Genomic DNA, 9303 nt, shown 5'->3' with positions numbered 1-9303 from the left:
TAAGCAGATGGCGCTGCAGAAGCGGTCTCACAGGCTCTACACTGACGGCTAGCACTATCTATAGGGAAATTCCGGTTTCATACTTCTACACATGGTATGTATGGTGTGAGACATGTCTGACTGAACACTACTTTTGGCACAGCGACTGTAAATATCAGCATTTTAAGGGAGTACCAATGTCAGATGCGATTGGACACTGGACTAATTCTATGACGAAAGTTCAAAATTTGTGCCACACCAGGACTCGAAACCAGATTTTGGTCTCCTTAACCACTACCTCTTTACTTAACCACTTTTTAAAATTTATATTTTATTTTATTTTATTGGCAGACTTTTATAAGCCATTGTAAATCCACTAAGAAGATATATGTATTTTAATGCTTCTCTTCAATAATCGGCTACACATTAGGCTGTGAATAAAAAGGAGAAAATCAAACTTAAATAATCAGGTCACTGAGATGTTGTATCAGAACAATATTTTTTATTTTATTTTTAAATGTACACAAACAAAAACACAAGCAAAGCATTTACAGTGACCAGAATGTAATGAATAAAATTACAAATAAACGAGTAGTAGATCCTCAGTGCGTGGCTGCTGCATGGAGGGGCACATCTTTTCAGCAAATGCATATGTAATACCATGTCCCATGTCAGGGTCCATCTGACGAGCAGCATTATCTGATGCTCTCCTGCCCAGAATATGCCAACTGTGGGATGGGGGATTCTCGAAAACACTACCCAAATAATTGCCAAAAAACCGATTGTACCCTGAAAGTTTTATCAGAGAGTCATGTTCTTCCTGTAAGGATGCTCAAAAGTTGAGCACATCCTTCGTACCATCTCGGAAAGAGTTAATGATAGGTCTTTGATCCACGACAGAGCATGAGCCTTCATAGACGGAAAATACGTGTCTTCTGGGCAGAGTAACATCTGTGGCTCAATCGTGTATGGGGCAGATCAAAGACAGAAGCTGAGGATCCTCCATACTAGCAGCCACACTTCCTCTGAGCGTACGCACACTAGGTGTTGTTCGTCTGTATCCATCTGACGATACTGCATGCAAAGGGGAGAGTCTACAATATCGATATTGTGCAGTCAAATCCGAGTCTAATGCTTCTCATTAACGACAATGCACCAGGAGGCATATACCACTGTACCAAGATCCACAATGGATGATGTGTCATACCACAGGCTACAGAGCCATACGACAGCGACAGTAAGTCACGTTCCGGGTATGGTGCCTCATCATGAGATGATGTATGTGTCTCGCCGGCGGTGCCCTGGTGCTGGGGAAGTCAGCATACAGATCCCTATATTCAAGGACAAAGGTCTTGATATGTGAAAAAGATGGCATGATGTATGCAACAGCAGTGGGTGGAAGGTGGGAAGCATGTGTCAGTGCTTCAATCAGGAACCAGTGACATTACTGCGGTGATGAGTCCACATTGTGCTGACATGTAGTGCTGCTGCCCTTTGTAGTGAATTTGTGTGTGTATGGGTGTAGATTCGTTGTAGCATCAAAGTGGTGTAGTTATGTGTGTGTGTGCCGTGTATGTGTACATCACTGAACAATAGGTGTGAGTGCACTTGTGCTGTTAATAACACATCATAAGATCACATGAGGCTATGTACAATGTATTTACTACAGCTTCATTCCACTGGCAAGTAATTTTATCTTTGATATTGTTAAAGCTTTCTACATTAAAGTGTCCAATAGATAAATCAATCACTTTGGAGTGTCTGCAATGACGTAAAACAAATTATGAACAGGTTGGTGTGAAGCACCTCAATCATTTAATTTTAAAAATATCTCAAGGTCGTTATGAATGTATTTTAGCATGCATAATAATTAATACTTTCGTAGCTTTGCGTGGAGAAATATATTTTGCGTGGTGCTCTTGCTATTAGTTCAAAGTTGAGCACTTTCTTAACTGCGAAAAATCTCATCACTCGAACAAAAGATAGCCATTAAGCGGCAACCACAAGAATCTGCCTTGAAATCGCTTTTACTCTTTGCAGAATGAATGAAATTAACTTGATTTTAGTCTGTTTATTTAAGAAATTAATTGTAAAGCATCTCCTTTTGGCTTTACACCATATAATATTGGAGTAATTTTAGGTAGAATCTGACGTGGAGGCCAATAATACTAATTGCAACTGGCGCTGTACTGCACGTTATTAATCTCACAAAAATGTGCAGTGCTACTGAAGTAAGTGGTTTTGTTAGCAATACCAGCATATATTTACCAGAAATGCTATATAAGGTACATACTTCTCCATCCACATCTTTGTTGTAGGAACATTCAAACTAGAATAAATAGATAATGAAAAACTATTTCTATTGTTTTCATTGTTCTCAGTATCTTTACTACAAAACAGAGATTCATTATTATGAAATACCGATACTCCTTGTCATACATACCACAGTGAAATAATTGATATTTTTACACATTCTGTTGTACACAGAATAACAGTTCATTTTATTATGTAAACATTTCATGTCGACAATAAATAAATGTTTCTCGTTCCCTGAAGACCGTACACCTTACATGTATTTTGACAAGCTCCAACCCACCGTCACATGTGGGAAGAGTAAGAGTGTCGTATCATATCCTGGGATAAGTCCAGCACTGACGATATAACTGAATGCTGCCAATAGTTGTTGAGCAAACACAACTGTCATTGAGAAAATGTGAACCAGATGATGTATTCTGGTCACCATGTGGGTGTTGATGAAGGTGGCTCATTGGACCATATCCAATGCTCATGACAAGTGCTTCCTGATGCCCACTCGGACAGCCTATAGATGGTGCCTCCTGATGCCCATTCAGACTGCCTGTAGATGGATGGTAAAGAAAATTCAAAGGTATTTAAGCGTGTCTATCGACTGCAGGGGTGCTACTCTGCCTTTTGAAGGACTCTGTCAATGTTCGTCGCCCCAGCCTTGTCGTTGTTCATACAACTACTCGTCACTGTCCTGTCTCACGCAATCCATGGGCTAATTGTGCCACGAAGAAAATAACATCTGTACATGCCCTGCAATAAAATGTGTGCCCAGCAGCGTTGCCGCTATCAGACAATGCTTCAATGTACAGGTAAGTGATTCAAGAGAAATTACATATAAATTCACTGAGAGCAGGCAACTCTGATTGACTGATTGCGAATTTGACAGGGAGCCCACTACACATCCATTAACCAGCACTTTTGGTGCTGCACCATAGAGAAGTCGCAGGACAACACCGATAAAGTCCAGGGGGAAAGCCATCCAGGCCATCACTGCTGCAAGAAAATCGTAGCCCACCCTGTCAATAGCATGGTCAAAGTCCACCATGATCAGGACATCTCGAAGATGGCAAGTCACTGCGAGGGTCTTGACATCCTGATATTTGCTAAGAACCATCTGCATATTATTAGTTCCTCCCATGGACGTTTGTTATGTAGAAAGTATTTGGGGCAAGATGCTCTTGAGGCATACCTCCAGAAGCCTTGTGAAGATCTTAAAGTCACTGTTGATCAACGGCGGTGGGTGGTAACGCTCAACCCTTTGGTGATCGAAATAAACAGGCCTTCAGCAAAGGACAGAGGCAGTAGGACAGTAGGTGTCATCAATTTGTGATACATCAACGTCCATCTAAGAATTATCAAATCTTGAAAGGCCTGGTAAAACTCCAAGGGAATACTGTCAGAACCAGTGGACATGTTGCTTGCACCTTTTACTACGGCTTCCTTGACATCTGCGCAGGTAATTGGCATCATAAGAGATTCTCCTGCTGGGCTGTTGAGCATACCTGAGGTCAACTGTGCCACTTCAGCAAAACCTGCAACATAATAATGCTCCTCGTGGTAAAACAGTCAGTAGTGGTCAGTGAATGCATTCACAATGTCTGCTTGTGCAGTCTCTTGCATGTCAGGAACGTGGACCACTATTCATAATTTCTGTTGCCATTTGTGAAAAATGGGGTGCAACCCGATCTCGACACTATGCTCACACCATGACATCTTCAAGATGATGCTGTGTATGTGAGATGATCTTTGACTTGGTGCAACGAATCTACGCCTATTGATCAGGGAATGTGGGCTTGCGATGAGTTCTAAGAGTAATGGAAGATAATATGCTGTCGTTTGGCGATACCAAACGGACTGTTCTTTACCGTGCTGCATCATCACACTCTTAAGTGCCAATTTGGCGCATTCGAGCCACAATTTCAGCAAGGAGGGATATGTCAACAGTCGATCTTCAGAGGCAGTCCATGCGTCTACTGTGAGTTGACAACATTTCGGCACATAAAGGTGCACTACATTTCTTTTGCAGCATCCATTTCCCCTTCATACCTTCTGATGATGGAGGGAGACAGTGCAAATGTATGCACTACGATCAGAAAATTCTAACAGCCATCTTTCCGCATCCAACATTGCTACCACTAGATCAGGGGAGACGATGTGATTGAGATGACATGCTGACTGACTGGTGACATAAGTGTAACTTGGGCAGACACCATGCAGCCTTTTCTAAGCGTCTAGAAGACTTGGTTCCTGCACCAAAGGACTGAGTTCAGGGCACATGGTGTAATTGGGGTGCTTATACCTCGGATGACGGATATTGTTGCAGTCCCAACCAAGGATGCAGTCGTCATAGTGTTCCAAGAAGAGAGGTGTGATCTTCTCTGAATAGAAACACAACCAATTTTGTCTATTATCAATGCATCAATCTTTTTACCTTGTGTGGTTATCGCCAACCCTCTGAACGACAGCAAATGCATTAGCTCATCAACCTCTGTACCATCTCACACAGCCGGCCGGAGTGGCCGTGCGGTTCTAGGCGCTACAGTCTGGAGCCGAGCGACCGCTACGGTCGCAGGTTCGAATACTGCCTTGGGCATGGATGTGTGTGATGTCCTTAGGTTAGTTAGGTTTAATTAGTTCTAAGTTCTAGGCGACTGATGACCTCAGACGCTAAGTCGCATAGTGCTCAGAGCCATTTGAACCATTTAGCCATCTCACACCAATATGTCTCTGCCGCTGCTGGTACCATCAGCAAGCAAGCACCATGCACGAAGCATAACTGTAGAAGTCTGGGAAGATCTTCAACAAACTTTTTGCGTGAGTACAATGTCCACATCTGACATTCACGTCATATCGTGCAGCAACTGAAGCATCACTTTCGATCTGATCGTGTTGACATTGATGGAACCAGTCCAGCAGGCTGTCACATGTCATTGTAACAATTGGATGCAGTGGTTAACCATCTTCTTCACTGTCCATGAGTGTATCTTCCTCCACTTCACCAGAAATTTATTGATCATAGGCCACAAAGGCCTCTGGCACCAGCATAACTTGTCACAGGATCTTCGTTGCCATAATTTGCCCACAGAGATGGGTGGGGGGTGGCATCAGCCACTAGCTCTTCTGAAGGGCTCTATGTCGGCGTTAGCGCTTCAGTAGCGGGGGAGCATTGTTTACTTTGGGGATCATCATCAGATTGTACCACTTTTGACAAGGGTGCATCAGTGTTTGGTCCAAGGTGTGGGTTTAGGTTGCATGTTTCTGTAGCTTCTATTAGTGTGTTATCACCTTGGCAAAAAGAAGCATAATCTGTCTGTGACTGTGTCACATGTTCATCAGATGGTGTCCTCTGTCTCCTCTTGTGCTTTTCCAGTGATTGTTGTTTATGTGAGTGGGCTTCCGCATTGGATGATGCCAAAGAATCTTGACAGGCTCACATGAATGGTACCATGGGCACTACCAAGGTATCAAAATTTATGCCTACATCATCACTTTCATGATCTGTCAAGATAGCTATCAAGCTAGGAGCAGGGGCTGCAATGGATGTGGAGTCTCTTCTTTCGTCTGTAGTGCCTCAGCCATCTGCAGAGTGTTGCTAAGGCCCATCAGAGGTGTCAATGTGCCAACATCATTCTCGAGTGCTGCCACATCTGTCACAGGTAGGGATGTTGGCAATGGGGGAGAGATTGGGTCTATAGGTGACGGTCGTGCTATACTCCTCTGCAAGCATTCGAACCAGGCATGACCCTCTTTGCCACATCCTGAGTATGTCTTCGGTTGTCTGTCGCAATTTATGATGGCTATGCATCCTTGAGTTTATAAATAGGATAGGACTTGTTTATTCAAAGTAGCACAAACTTTATGTACTCCGTTAAGGAGGGAGAGGGTATGTGCTAAATTGAGCCCATTTCTCTACAACATGTCCGTGCACCATGCTGTAAATGCAAAGGGCAGACACCACCTCATCCACATACAGGTTGAAAGGGAGTTCGGAGATCCTGATCCTCCACAGATTAGATTAGATTAGATTAACACTAGTTCCATGGATCATGAATACGATATTTCGTAATGATGTGGAATGAGTCGAATTTTCCAATACATGACATAATTAGGTTAATTTAACAACATACTTAAGTTAATATAACAACTTTATTTTTTTGTGTTTTTTTGTTTTTCTTTATTTTTTATTTTTATTTTTTTAATATTTTTGTTTTGTTTTGTTTTCTTTTTTTTCTTAATTTATATCTAAAAATTCCTCTATGGAGTAGAAGGAGTTGTCATTCAGAAATTCTTTTAATTTCTTCTTAAATACTTGTTGGTTATCTGTCAGACTTTTGATACTATTAGGTAAGTGACCAAAGACTTTAGTGCCAGTATAATTCACCCCTTTCTGTGCCAAAGTTAGATTTAATCTTGAATAGTGAAGATCGTCCTTTCTCCTAGTATTGTAGTTATGCACACTGCTATTACTTTTGAATTGGGTTTGGTTGTTAATAACAAATTTCATAAGAGAGGATATATACTGAGAAGCTACTGTGAATATCCCTAGATCCTTAAATAAATGTCTGCAGGATGATCTTGGGTGGACTCCAGCTATTATTCTGACTACACGCTTTTGTGCAATAAATACTTTATTCCTCAGTGATGAATTAGCCCAAAATATGATGCCATATGAAAGCAATGAGTGAAAATAGGCGTAGTAAGCTAATTTACTAAGATGTTTATCACCAAAATTTGCAATGACCCTTATTGCATAAGTAGCTGAACTCAAACGTTTCAGTATATCATCAATGTGTTTCTTCCAATTTAATCTCTCATCAATGGACATACCTAAAAATTTGGAATATTCTACCTTAGCTATATGCTTCTGATTAAGGTCTATATTTATTAATGGCGTCATACCATTCACTGTACGGAACTGTATGTACTGTGTCTTATCAAAATTCAGTGAGAGTCCGTTTACAAGGAACCACTTAGTAATTTTCTGAAAGACGGTATTGACAATTTCATCAGTTAATTCTTGTTTCTCAGGTGTGATTACTATACTTGTATCATCAGCAAAGAGAACTAACTTTGCCTCTTCATGAATATAGAATGGCAAGTCATTAATATATAATAAGAACAACAAAGGACCCAAGACTGACCCTTGTGGAACCCCATTCTTGATAGTTCCCCAGTTTGAGGAATGTGCTGATTATTGCATATTACGAGAACTACTTATTTCAACTTTCTGCACTCTTCCAGTTAGGTACGAATTAAACCATTTGTGCACTGTCCCACTCATGCCACAATACTTGAGCTTGTCTAGCAGAATTTCATGATTTACACAATCAAAAGCCTTTGAGAGATCACAAAAAATCCCAATGCGTGGTGTTCGGTTATTCAGATCATTCAAAATTTGACTGGTGAAAGCATATATGGCATTTTCTGTTGAAAAACCTTTCTGGAAACCAAACTGACATTTTGTTAGTACTTCATTTTTACAGATATGTGAAGCTACTCTTGAATACATTACTTTCTCAAAAATTTTGGATAAAGCTGTTAGATGGGAGATTGGACGGTAATTGTTGACATCAGATCTATCCCCCTTTTTATGCAAAGGTATAACAATAGCATATTTCAGTCTATCAGGGAAAATGCCCTGTTCCAGAGAGCTATTACACAGGTGGCTGAGAATCTTACTTATCTGTTGAGAACAAGCTTTTAGTATTTTGCTGGAAATGCCATCAATTCCATGTGAGTTTTTGCTTTTAAGCAAGTTTATTATTTTCCTAATTTCAGAGGGAGAAGTGGGTGAGATTTCAATTGTATCAAATTGCATAGGTATGGCTCTTCCATTAACAGCCTAGCATCTTCTAATGAACACCTGGATCCTACTATATCCACAACATTTAGAAAATGATTATTAAAAATATTTTCAACTTCTGACTTCTTGTTCGTAAAGCTTTCATTCAATTTGATGGTAATACTGTCTTCCTCTGCTCTTGGCTGACCTGTTTCTCTTTTAATAATATTCCAAATTGTTTTAATTTTATTATCAGAGTTGCTGATTTCAGACATGATACACATACTCCTGGATTTTTTAATAACTTTTCTTAATATAACACAGTAGTTTTTATAATTTTTAATAGTTTCTGGGTCACTACTCTTTCTTGCTGTCAGATACATTTCCCTTTTCCGGTTACAAGATATTTTTATACCCTTAGTAAGCCATGGTTTGTTACAAGGTTTCTTACGAGTATATTTAACTATTTTCTTGGGGAAGCAGTTTTCAAATGCATTTACAAAAATGTCATGAAATAAATTATATTTTAAATTGGCATCAGGTTCACGGTACACCTCATCCCAGTCTAACTGCTGTAAGTTTTCCCTGAAATTTGCAATTGTTAAATCGTTGACTGAACATACTACTTTGGAGGACTGTTTAGTATTGCTGAATGGAGCTATGTCATATATTGTAACTAGCTGTGCACCATGATCAGAAAGACCATTCTCAACAGGCTGAGCATTTATCTGGTTAAACTTATCTTGGTCTATAAAGAAGTTATCTATCAGTGAGCTGCTATCCTTTACCACCCGAGTAGGAAAATCAATAACGGGTGTCAAATTGAATGAACCGAGTAATACTTCAAGGTCATTTTTCCTATTACCCTCTTTCAGAGAATCTACATTGAAGTCCCCACAAATAATAATTTGCTTCCCCCTGTCTGACAGATAGCACAACAAGGAGTCCAAATTTTTCAGAAATAGATGAAAATTTCCTGATGGGGACCTATATACAGTTACAATTATAAATGTGCCCTTATTTAATTTAAGCTCACAGGCACATGCTTCTATATGTTTCTCTACACAAAACTTTTTTGTTTCTATACTTTTTGCACAATGATAACTTTTGACATATATGGCAACTCCTCCTTTCTCCATATTTTCTCTCATTACATGTGCAGAGAGCTTATAACCACTTACATTTACCTTATCCATATCAGTAACAATGTGATGCTCAGACAGGCATAGTATATC

Source organism: Schistocerca piceifrons, chromosome 5 (assembly GCF_021461385.2).
Source record: "Schistocerca piceifrons isolate TAMUIC-IGC-003096 chromosome 5, iqSchPice1.1, whole genome shotgun sequence".
In the NCBI taxonomy this organism is placed as follows: Eukaryota; Metazoa; Arthropoda; class Insecta; order Orthoptera; family Acrididae; genus Schistocerca; species Schistocerca piceifrons.
Note: the sequence above shows the minus strand (reverse complement) of the source record.